At 45.9% G+C, this 12,723-nt stretch overlaps 1 protein-coding gene and 1 pseudogene across 8 annotated transcripts in view; one reads left to right on the plus strand and one right to left on the minus strand.

Annotated features, from left to right (window-relative positions):
• Positions 1-12,723, plus strand: part of ATP2B4 (ATPase plasma membrane Ca2+ transporting 4) — a 113,471-nt gene that overhangs the window by 30,491 nt on the left and 70,257 nt on the right. The window contains exon 1 of one of the 8 annotated variants that reach the window (XM_033197757.1): positions 11,142-11,289. The exons of the other annotated variants lie outside the window; for them this stretch is intronic. The gene's annotated coding sequence lies outside the window, so the exon portion shown is untranslated. Of the gene's footprint in view, positions 1-11,141; positions 11,290-12,723 lie in introns of those variants that run through there. 8 annotated transcript variants of the gene reach the window in all.
• On the minus strand, positions 305-1,169 carry LOC117075420 (annotated as a pseudogene).

The raw sequence follows: 12,723 nt of genomic DNA on the forward strand, positions 1-12,723 counted from the left end.
AATCATTATGGTAGAAGATACTTCAGTTAAATTCTCAGGCACATAATTAAGTGTGTATTAACTTTTTTGAAAGGCATTTTCAACGGACACTGGTGGTTTTTCAGGAAATTGCTGAATACCCACTCATAAATGCAGATATTGATGAAGTAGGATATTTGTATATTTGCTTTTTTTCAATTCAATTTTATGAACATTCAATTCAATCATTCAATTTAATGAACATGGGGTCTAAGCAGATTTCAAAATAAAGACCGTTTATAAAACTGGACCATTTGAATGTTTACAATGTAATAAATCTCTTGATTGTAGACATGTATGACTGTTTGGTAGAAACATTACAGTAATGGCAGTTTTTTCAGTTGGTGTGTAGTCCTCAATAATTATATATGAAATTGCTGTCAAACCAGTAAGACTGTATTTATGCATCCATCATTTTTAGGATTGTTGTTAACCTGAGCATATTTTCCCGAAATAACTTTGCCTCCTTGTGTCACAAGGTCCAATTCGCTCACATTTACCTCAATGACAGTACCTTTGGTAGTAACACCCAAAGCTGTGTACAGTGGGGATAAGGGATTCTTCTTTACACCAAATATTGGTAGGCAAAAGGTGGCCTTCAGTTCAGGATGTGTTACATGGGCTTTCTTGAAACGCAGATTGGCCTGATGAATCTTTCATATTTAGGTGGTTTTCTTGTAAAGCCGTCTCCAAGAAAGCAGACTTTAGTAACCATCCTCTTCCATGCCTTCTTCTTTCTCTTTCCTGTTCGAATAACTTTTAATACTTCTGTTTCTCCCTGGGCACGTACTTTAGGCAGAGGGACTTCCCATTTTCCCACCTTCTCTTTTCGTTTCTGTTTAATCATATTGGAAAGTACTTTGGCTCGAGATTGTCCCTCTCTGTCCAGCAGACAAAGCTCCCTGTGGAGTCTTTTCATCCTTCTTTTGTTTGGTGTTTCTCTTTTCATGCATCTTGATAGTCTTTTTCGTTTGTATTTTCTCAGCATGATGCTGTTTATGGTAAAGCTTAGCCTGCAGACCAATCATTTTCTTTGCCTTCTTTGAACATTCATGAGCCTCTCGACTTTCCTTCTTTCTCTTTTTCTCATGGTATTTCAAACGGTATCCATAGTGTTTACGGTGTAATTCAATATATTTGTTCTGTGGCATCCACAGAGCCACCAGGAGCAGCCCCTAGAGTGCAAAAACGCTCTCAATTTTAAGGTCTCAGAGACCCACGAACCCACACTGCAGGCCAGGACAAGAAAGGGTCACCCTTTTTAAAATATATATATACATATATATAAAACTTTCTTTTTTTTTTTTTTTTTTGAGATGGAGTCTCACTCTGTCACCCAGCCTGGAGTGCAGTGGCGCGATCTCGGCTCACTGCAAGCTCCGCCTCCCGGGTTCACGCCATCCTCCTGCCTCAGCCTCCTGAGTAGCTGGGACTACAGGTGCCCGCCACCGCGCCCGGCTAATTTTTTGTTTGGTATTTTTTTAGTAGAGATGGGGTTTCACCGTGTTAGCCAGGATGGTCTCGATCTCCTGACCTCGTGATTCGCCCGTGTTGGCCTCCCAAAGTGCTGAGATTACAAGCGTGAGCCACCGCGTCCAGCCTTAAAAAATATTTTTAGTAGAGACAGGGTTTCACCATGTTGGCCAGGCTGGCCTTGAACTCCTGACCTCAAGTGATCTGCCCCGCTCAACCTCCCAAAGTGCTAGGATTACAGGCGTGAGCCATGGCTGATCATTAGCATTTTTAACACAAAATATATTTTAATTAAGGTAGTCACATTGTGTTTTTTAACCATAAAAACACTTAATAGACTATAGTATTATGTAGACATAACTTTTATATGCATTGACAAACCAAAAAAGTAATAAATAACCAGGAACTTGCCTTATTGCAGTGGTTCTGGAACCTGCAATGTCTCTGAGGTATGTCTGTACTAAAAGGAAAGTCTAAGATTCAAGAAGGGATGATGGACTGGGCACTGTGGCTCATGCCTTATAGTCCTAGCATTCTGGGAAACCAAGATGAAAGGATCTTTTGGGCTCAGGAGTTCAAGAACAGCCTGGGCCAAATAGACCTCATCTCTAATAAAAATTTAAAAATAAATAGATAAATAAAAGCCTGGCATGATGATACAGGCCTGTAGTCCCAGCTACTTGGGAGACTGAGGTGGGAGGATCACTTGAGCCCAGGAGATTCAGTCTGCAGTGAGCTATGATGGCACCACTGCCCTCCACCCTGGGCAACAGAGGAAGACCCTGTCTCAAAAAAAAAAAAAAAAAGAAAAGATAATAATAAAATGAAGAAGGGATGATGAGCAAATAAAATGGTAAACATGGAGTGAAATCTAAATATTGATGTCAAAGACAAGAAATATAAAAATGTCTAATAGATATGAATAAAATGAAGATATAATTAAAATCCTCAGTAACTATAGCATATATATTGGAAGGCGAGGCCAGGTGCGGTGGCTCATGCCTGTAGTCCCAGCACTTTGGGAGGCTGAGGCGGGCAGATCACGAGGTCAGGAGACTGAGACCATTCTGGCTAACATGGTGAAACCCCGTCTCTACTAAAAGTATAAAAGTTAGCTGGGCGTGGTGGCGCGTGCCTGTAATCCCAGCTACTCAGGAGGCTGAGGCAGGAGAATCGCTTGAACCCAGGAGGCAGAGGTTGCAGTGAGCCTAGATGGTGCCACTGCACCACTCCAGCCTGGGTGACAGAGCGATCCTGCGTCTGAAAAGAAAAAAAAATTGGAAGGTGAATATAGTAATTGGAGTTTAAGTGTTCCAAGATCCTTATATTTTCTACAGAAAAAATTAAAGATATTGGTTATTAGAAGTCTTTATGTTAAGATTTCTAGGCTAATACATGTTAAGATTTCTAGGCTAATACTCAAAAACTTGGTATAATGTAACTTCCAAACTAGCAGAGGGGAAGAAAAATGAAAAGGAAATACACATGAAAATGACAGGAAGTGTGTCAGTTAAAAAAAAAAAAATGTTGTGATATAGAAGAAAATAATATTACCATTTCTTGAGTAGCTCTTGTATTAATCTCTTTGAATCATCAGTCTTTATAATTTCATGTAATATATGTCAGAATGACAAGCCCAAAGCAGGCATTTAAAATTATAGTTTCTGGACAGGTGCAGTGGCTCACACCCGTAATCCCAGCACTTTGGGAGGCAGAGGTGGGAGGATCACTTGAGCCCAGGAGTTTGAGACCAGCCTGGACCATATAGCAAAACCTTGTCTCTACAAAAACATTAAAAAATTAGCCAGGCATGGTGGCACACCCTGTAGTCTACAAAGGAGGCTGAGGTAGGAGGATCACTTGAGCCCAGGAGTTTGAGACAAGCCTGGACTACATAGCAAAACCTTGTCTCTACAAAAACATTTAAAAATTAGCCAGGCATGGTGGCACACCCCTGAGGTCTACAAAGGAGGCTGAGGTGTGAGGATCACTTAAGCCCAGAGTTCAAGGCTTCAGTGAGTTCTGATCATGCCACTGCATTCCAGCCTGAGTAACAGAGCAAGACCCTGGCTCAAAAAATAAAAATAAAAATTAGCTAGGCATAGTGGTGCATGCCTGTAGTTCTAGCTACTGGGGAGGCTGAAGCAGGAAGATTGCGCCATCCAGCCTGGGTGGCAGGGTGAGACCCTGTAGCTAAAAAACATATATAAATAGCAGGGCGTGGTGGCTCATGCCTGTAATCCCAGCACTTTGGGGAGGGCAAGGCGAGTGGATCACGAGGTCAGGAGTTCAAGACCAGCCTGGCCAAAATGGTGAAACCCTGTTTCTACTAAAAATACAAAAAATTAGCCAGGCGTGGTGGTGAGTGCCTGTAATCTCAGCTACTCAGGAGGCTGAGACAGGAGAATCGCTTGAACCTGGGAGGCGGAGGGTTCAGTGAGCCAAGATCATGCCACTGCACTCCAGCTTGGGTGGCAGAGCAAGACTCCATCTCAAAACAAAAAAAAAAACAGAAACTTGTCCAAGGTCACAAAGCTTGGATTCCAATCCAAATATTTGAAATTCAACCCAACCTACTTTCCCCTTTACCATGTGGTAGATTTTTTCTCTCTAATGCCAAAACGTCATGTAACAGCCAAGAACATGGGTTTTTTGGACCTGGGTTTATGGTCCAGTTTCACCACAAGTTAACTGTAGGGCTTTAGGTCTCAGTTCCTTCAATTCTTGAAAGGGGATAAAAATAGCTATCACAAAAGGTAGTAGGTTGGAAGCTTGTGAGAATGCATGCCATTGGGGTAAGAATGCATCACTTGGGGTGGTGGAAATAAAAAATGAGGTCCCAGTTCAATGTAACAGCAGATGAATAGGCTCCTAGGGAGCAGTAAGAAGAGAATGGAGGTGGAGGTGGAGGTGGGGGTGGGGGGGAGGGCTGGGCACGGTGGCTCACACCTGTAATCCCAGCACTTTGTGAGACTGAGGTGGGCAGAGCATGAGGTCAAGAGATCGAGACCAGCCTGGCCAACATGGTGAAACCCCGTCTCTACTGAAAATACAAAAATTAGCTGGGCATGGTAGTGAGCACCTATAGTCCCAGCTACTTGGGAGGCTGAGGCAGCAGAATCGCTTGAACTGGGAGACGGAGGTTGCAGTGAGCCAAGATCGCGCCACTGCACTCCAGCCTAGCAAGAGTGAGACTTTGTCTCAAAAAAAAAATAAAGAAGAAGAAGAGCATGGGGACTGGGCGCAGTGCTTCATGCCAGCACTTTGGGAGGCCGAGGTGGGCGGATCACTTGAGGTCAGGCGTTTGAGACCAACCTGGCAACATAGTGAAACCCTCTCTCTACTAAAAATACAAAAATTAGCTGGGCGTGTTGGGGTGGCCCTCTAGTTCCAGCTACTTGGGAGGCCAAGGCAGGAGAATTGCTTGAACCCAGGAGGCAGAGATTGCAGTGAGCTGAGATCACGCCACTGCACTCCAGCCAGGGCAACAAAAGAGAAACTTGGTCTTAAAAAAAAAAAAAACTTTCCCAAGGTCAAATGGATAGTGATGATGGTGGTGGATCTGGGATTTGGGCCAGATCCACAGAGCTTATGCTCTTAATCACTGTACCATACTTTAAGAGATGAATGATCACTGAGAAGGAGAGCTCTCATGTCTGGAAAGCAACTCAAAGGCAATATTGTGAAAAAAGTGTGGCTTCTGCCAAAGTTGGGTTTGGATTCTGGCTTGTCTTCGTACTGTGTGAGCCTAGACAAATTATGTAGCCAGTTTTCTCCTCTGTGGAATGGGAGTGATATGACCCATTTCCCAAGGTCGTTGAGAGGATCAGATGAGATACTAATACAGAGTGATCAAAAAGCCTGGAGACTTACTTCCCCACCTTGGGTCAGGAAAGCCTTAGCTGTACCTGCTCTAACCAGGTGCCTGTGTTCTCTGAGCTGATGATAGGGTGACTTTGGGAGAGGAGGGGATGAACACAGATGCCTCTCTCCTGCTCTTTGAAAAGATGATTTGTCTACCGTATGCCCACTACCCTCAGTGCACTCCCACCGTTGTCCCCCACCACACACAAACACACTGCATGGTATTCAGAAAGCCCAGTCTGTTTCTCTGCCCCTTTGCCTTGTCACTCAGCTTTGCCAGGTCCCTTGAGTTCTTTGATGTTGTGCCAGGCTCTCTGTGGGCTTCCAGCCCTGGGCATGTCTGTGGTGACTGACCTGTGCCCCACTGGCCTGCACCTCCATTACCACAATGGATCTGAGCCCCGCTGACAGCAGCTGCTGGTCCCACGTCTGGAACTTAGCTCTGCTCTTCCGTTCTCCACCCTTCTCACCTGTCTATACCAGCATGAGTCTTCCATCTGCTCTTCTTTCTTCTCCTATTTTTATTTATTTATTTATTTACTGTGATAAAATATACAGAACATAAAATTTGCCATCTTAACCTTTTGTTGTTGTTGTTGTTGTTGTTGAGAGAGTCTCACGCAGTCGCCCAGGCTGAAGTGATCTTGGCTCACTGCAACCTCCATCTCCCAGGTTCAAGTGATTCTTCTGCCTCAGCCTCCCGTGCAGCTAGGACTACAGTCACACTCCACCATGCCCAGCTAATATTTTTTGTTTGTTTGTTTGGAGATGGAGTCTCGCTCTGTCGCTCAGGCTGGAGTGCAGTGGCACAATCTCGGCTCACTGCAAGCTCTGCCTCCCAGGTTCATGCCATTCTCCTGCCTCAGCCTCCCGAGTAGCTGGGACTACAGGTGCCTGCCACAATGCCCAGCTAATATCTTTTTCTATTATTAGTATAGACAAGGTTTCACCGTGTTAGCCAGGATGGTCTCGATCTCCTGACCTTGTGATCTGCCCACCTCAGCCTCCCAAAGTGCTGGGATTACAGGCGTGAGCCAACATGCCCGGCCTAATTTTTATATTTTTAGTAGAGATGGGGTTTCACCATATTGGCCAGGCTGGTCTTGAACTCCTGACCTCGTGCTCCACCCGCCTCAGCCTCCCAAAGTGTTGGGATTACAGGTATGAGCCACTGCACCCAGCTTATCTTAACCATTTTTAAGTAGACCGTTCAGTGGTACTAACTACATTCCCAGTGTAGGGTTCCCATCACCATCATCCATGTCTAGAACTTCTCCTTCATCCCAAACTGAAACTCTGTACCCATTAAACAATAATGCCCATTCCTCACTCCATCCAGCCCCTGGGAACCTCCACTCTACTTCCTGTCTCTATGAATTTGCCTATTCTACATACTTCATATGAATAGAATTATACCCTATTTATTTGTGTGTGTGCAACTGGCTTATTTCACTTAGCACAATGTTTTCAAGGTTCATCCGTGTGGCAGCATGTGTCAGAACGTCCTTCCTTGAATAATAATTCCATTGTATGTCCATTCATCTGCCCATGGAGGCCCTCCTTTTTTTAATCACATTTTTGGGTATATCATCATATGCAGTAATATGAAGAGAATAGCCTACTCTTTCTTTGTAGCAGCAAACTGAGGAGGGTCACTCTCCTAGATGGTGGAAGACAGGTGGAGTTGAGTGTGCTGTTTATAAACTCTGTCCTGAGGTTTTACCCTTCCAGAGGTCTCTTTTCTCGACAAATACTTAATGCGCATGACATCATCCGAACCCAGAAGTGCTAGCTAGAGAGAAGGGATTATCTGGGGCCACAATCTTGCATTTGCTTGCCTTCCTAGGGAAAGACCCTATTGTTGACCCTAAAGATTCCCTTCTCTCAATACTGAAGGCCTTTTAAGGGTCTAAAGACTCTAGAGCAACATTTTGTTTCCCGTTTATATTTTTCGGTTTTGTGTTTGCTTTTGTTTTTTGCATTTCTTCCCCTTGTCAGTCTTTGTCCTTCCTGGTCCCGATGCGCTTCAATATTTCTGGATGTGCTGTACTATAGTCATAGGCCGCCTTAATATGGGTGTGTCCTGTCTTCTTTATTTAGAATTGTGCGGACTGGGAATTCCCTAAGGGAAAAAGCCCTCTTCCTTTCTTTCTCTAATCTCCCTCCACCCTTTTTTGTTCTCCTCCCTTTTGTACCTCAGCACCACACCAGGAGATGTACCGCCTCCATCTAGACCACAAACTGTACCCTCAAGGTGTCCATGGTCAAGAAGAATGACACACACAGACATCACGCATACGTTCAGCATGTCTCACTGTTACCTCTGAGAGGAAGTAGGAGAACCTGTGTTAATCCTCTGAGCTCATCAGGACACGAATCCCCAGCTCCAATGTCCTGGGTTGAGCCTAGAATTATCCCACTATTTTATACAGGCTACTCTCTCTCTCTCTCTCGTTTTTTTTTTTTTTTTTTTAAACCAGGTCTTGTTCTGTCACCATGCTAGAGTGCAGTGGTATGATCATAGCTTACTGCAGCTTCAAACTCCTGGGCTCAAGCAATCCTCCCTCCTCAGCCTCCTAAGTAGTGGGGACTACAGGCACATGCTACCACGCCCAGCTACTTTTTTATTTTTTGTAGAGATGGTGTCTCACTGTATTACCCAGGCTGGTCTCAAATTCCTGTCCTCAAGTGATCCTCCTGCCTCACCCTCCTGAGTCTCTGGGATTACAGGCATGAGCCACCGTGCCCAGCCTCTTCTCTCCACTTTCTTTTAGGACCTTACAGTATGGAGTAAACCTTAGCTTCTTCTATGCTCTTCCTGTGGTTGCATGGCCTTAATTGAGTGAGTCACTTCACCTTTAAGACCATATGTTATAAAATCTGTCAAAGAACAATATTGTCAGTCCTGTCTAGCTGAAAAGATTGTCGCCAAGATCAAATGTCAGAGTGCTTTGAAAACTGTGAAGCATTACCCACATGTGGGTTCTTAACACAGAGTTCTTTTACTGTCATGAACTTTTTCTGTCTTTTTACTCAGTCTTGCTGACACCACTTAAAAAGGAACCTCAGACAGATAGATTCCCCAGGTATAGCTTCAAAAATTAGAGATCCTGGAGAAGTCTGTGAATGGGGAGTACCAATGTCCTCCTGGTACACAGATCCAAGGGTCTAGACCCGGGACTGGAAAGTCCAGGAACACGGTGACCAGAGGCACGGGGAGGCTCTGGCAGAGGGGCACAGGCAGCGTGCTTCACTGTTCAATGGTTTCTTAAGATACGTGATCTTCATCCAAGGGCAAGGGCCATGGCACATGAAAAAAGGAATAATCCTTTTTTTTTTTTTTCCCCCCGCTGCTTCCCCTATTGGACTTCAGCTGTGGGCTGTCCCCAAAAGGAATAATCCTTTCAACTTTGGTATGGGGTAGATGACTTTTTGATCCCCATTTTTTTAGATGAGGAAACAAAGGCTCAGGGAGAATGGATTTGGAGGAGGATTGGCTGAGAGGCACTGGTGCTACTTGGGAAGGACTGTCATGGGAGAGCCTGTGAGCTGGGAGGGGCAGGAGACCCCACAGGGCTGCCTGCTTTGGCATCTTCAGCCCTGCCTCTGGTGCATCCCCAGGTCAAACTGGATTCACTTCTGATTTTCTTCCTGAGATATTTTTCAGGATTTGGTGACCCAAGGGAATGCCAGGTTGATGGGTAACTGCACCTGCTAGTCCTTAAGGTACTTTTAAAGATTTTAGAAAGGTGAATATAGCCCACAGGTGCAAGGCCCATCTGGCAAAACTTAGGGTGGATTTCATCTCCCAAACCACCTCCTTACCTGGTGCCCATGTTCAGGGCACATGCTACCTGACTGTATGTAGCAGCTCTGCAAAGAGAAGGTTCCCTTCTGCTCAGGCTGAAGGGGAGGCCCACGCCGCGATGAGCTCTCTCCTGTAGCAGCTTGATGACCACAAGCTGGTGGCAGGGGAAAACTTAGAGGTTTTGGGTAGGCACAGGCAAGCAGGCATGGGAGATGTTTTTGCCCTTACCTTTGACACCCAATACAGACTTCTTTGCCTCAGGTGTCTCTTCCCCTGTCCTGCTTTCCCATCAAGATTGTGTAGCCTTGGCCTGGCTCGGTGGCTCACGCCTGTAATCCCAACACTTTGGGAGGCCGAGGCAGGCGGATCGTGAGGTCAGGAGTTCGAGACCAGCCTGGCCAATATGGTGAAACCCTGTCTCTACTAAAAATACAGAAATTAGCCAAGCATAGTGGTGCATGCCTGTAGTCCCAGCTACTCAGGAGGCTGAGGCAGGAGAATCACTTGAACCTTGCAGGCGGAGGTTGCAGTGAGCCAAGATCACAGCAGTGCACTCCAACCTGGCGACAGAGCTAGACTCCATCTAAAAAAAAAGATTGTGTAGCCTTTTTATCCAGTGCTCAGCACAATATTTGACTCGTATGTGCTTAAATGTAAAATGAGGGGATTTGTTTAGACTTTTCCATCTACGTTGCTATGATTATGGGATTCTTGTTTGACGTAGTTGGTGGGTAAAGTAGGGGACCTGCTCCCTGAAAAGACCAGGAACTTATTGGCTAGTATTGTTACTGGTGATAAAATTGTGACAGGTCTGACCTGCCTCCTAGCTTGTGGTCAGCCCACCTCGGCCCCTGTCTGCTTTGAGAAGGTAGTGGAGCATACGTGGTAATTAACCTACAGTGGTGCCACAGTTGCTGCTTCTGGGTATAGCAGAGCGGTGAGCAACTCTGTCTCCTTTCCAAGCTGGCACCAGCTCAGGAGGAAGCATCCAAGGGGATTCTCATAAGCCGCAGAGAGCTGCCCATGAGTCTGAAAGGGAATTCCTGGGCCAGGTGGCCGCACTCAGCTGACAGCTCCTGCTGGGAGGAATGGTAGCATTTTGGTTTCTTACAATGTTCTCCTCCTCTGGCTCCTTTGAAATGAGAGTTGAAAGAGTCCTGACCAGGGGACCTGCAGGGGGTTGACAGCAAGGCAGGCCTCAATTCTGGAAACAGCACCTCCACACATCACTTCTGGGGATAATTTTCTCATCTGCCCTCTTGCAGGCAAAATTCAGAGTCTTTGGAGGGCCTTCGCTTTCCCAAAGCAGCTTAATTTTGGCCTCCATTCTTCCTGCCTCCTAGGTTTGGTTGGGTGGACATTTAATATAGTTGAAAGCTGACTCCTCTTCCTATTAACCTCCTAGGCTTATCTCACCCTCTGAATAGGGCCTTATAATCCTACAAATGAGGCCTCTCTCCCTATGCTCACCAGGAAAAATTGAACTCTCAAGACTGTCCATTTTCTTTGCCCTGTTATGGAAACTTCTCTTCCTTTTGCCATATCCCCCTCTCATCTTGGCTCTAGAAACTATTCCCTTAGGGAGAAAAAGGCAGTTCCCTTCCTGCCCTTCTTTTGAACCAAACTTCTGTTTGTGGTCTTGGAAACCATGACAACCTGGCCTAAGAAGCCACCTTGAGCATCTTGGAAATTAATATTTCAGAGCTGTGTACTCACAACTGTGAGCTCTCTAGCACCTTTTTGTTTGTGTTTGTTTTGTTTTGTTTTAAGATAGGGTCTCACTTTGTCATCCAGGCTGGAGTGCAGTGGTGCCATCTCCACTCACTGCAACTTCTGCCTCCAGGGTTCAGGAGATCCTCCCACCTCAGCCTTCGGAGTAGCTGGGACTGTAGGTGTGCACCACCATGCCTGGCTAATTTTTGTATATTTTGTAGAGATGGGGTTTCACCATGTTGCTCCGGCTGGTCTCGAACTCCTGGATTCAAGTGATCTGCCCACCTCAGCCTCCCACAATGCTGGGATTACACGCGTGAGTCACCGTGCCCGGCCTCTAGCACTTTTTTCCAAAGTGGGACAGAAGCCGGTGATCTGCCGAGAGGAGAAAGTTTCAAACAAAGCAACCCTAGGTAATCCTTCTACAAGTACATTAGCAAAGGAACAATGTTCTGTGTAGGTTCTAGAGAGTGGATCTGGGCAGCATTCGCTGGGAATCTGGAGTGATGTTCTGGAGTGTGGTCTATACTTATTTTTCGTGTGCTCTTTTCTTCTCTCCGCTTCTCGCAATTACTCAGTTACTCAGTAGACTAGTGTTGGAGGTAGTTATCTTTTCGCTTACACCAATTTTTTTTTCTTTCTTCTCCTCGATATGTTTGTCCTTCTTGCTTGGGTGCTACCTTTTAAAGCCCAAAGTTGGGAATCCAGGGAGCTGCGATGATTAACTGCAGGAGCCCAGTGGAAGAATTCCACAGCCTTAGACGGCAAAGTTTCCATAGCCTCACTGCCGTGGGACTTCCCCCGCATGAAGGAGAGCTCTCTTTCTTGGGCTGGCCATTGGAGGAGGGAGGGAAGAGAGCTGGCTGGCGTGTCCTCAGCTTCTCTGAGGATCTGGCTGCTTACAGAGAGAGGGCCCAGTGACAGGAACCCTAAAGGGAGGAAAGCGACCCCCTCCACCCACACTGAAAAAGATCCTTCTCCGGTAATGAAGATCTTGCTTATTTGGAACAGCTGGCCAGGGCGTGTTAGACTGGAGGAACTGGGGGAAAGCTTGCTCTGGCAGTCTTCTGCAGAAGCAAATGTTAGGCAAATAGCATGAGATGCCTACGAAAGTTTCACTTTGCTTGGATAGGATGCGTGATGCTACTCCTCCTCTGTGAATCCTTGTGTAGTGATGGGGAAAGAGAGAAGAAAGCAGCCTGTCACCAGGGGTTGGATTTTAGCGTCCATATGCCTGTTCCCCACCACGCTCTGTAGGCTCAGAGTGGAACGGAGGTGGAACAGTGGAGCCATCTTGCAGCTTGTAGTTGGGTAGGATTAGCTTATTGTGTTTTGTTCTTGAGTTGTCAGCTTCCTTGGGAACCCTGAAAGGAGCCAGGGTCAGATTGTAGCCCCAGGTGCCTTTTCAATCTGTCTAGTCTCCTGGCCACTTCCTTCAACAAGCCATTCCTCTATTCATGCTAGATTGGGAGCTTGGCTGAGCATACTACATCCTGACTTTGGTGGTTTGTTTTGTTTTTTCATTTTTTAGAAGGCTGTAGTTACTGTAACTGACTTTTGTATTTAATCCATGGGAATATTCTCCTATCCCTCCCCTTCCCCTACCTAGAGTCTTCAATGTTAGCTGTTTATCTCTACCTCCAGCGTAGTTAGTTCCTGCATAAATGTTTGACTTAGACAAGCAAGCTCCAGATGGATTGGGGAGAATGCAGATTGGCTCATGGAATCTGGTCCCACATGCCTTTGACCCATCATCTGTGACCCCAGTGACACAGAGGGGCCCTGGGTTGGTGCTGGCTGTGACAGCCCCACAAGTAACTGACTTGCTTCTCAGCACATTCCTGCTC

This window comes from Trachypithecus francoisi, unplaced genomic scaffold (genome assembly GCF_009764315.1).
Source record: "Trachypithecus francoisi isolate TF-2019V2 unplaced genomic scaffold, Tfra_2.0 Lachesis_group5, whole genome shotgun sequence".
In the NCBI taxonomy this organism is placed as follows: Eukaryota; Metazoa; Chordata; class Mammalia; order Primates; family Cercopithecidae; genus Trachypithecus; species Trachypithecus francoisi.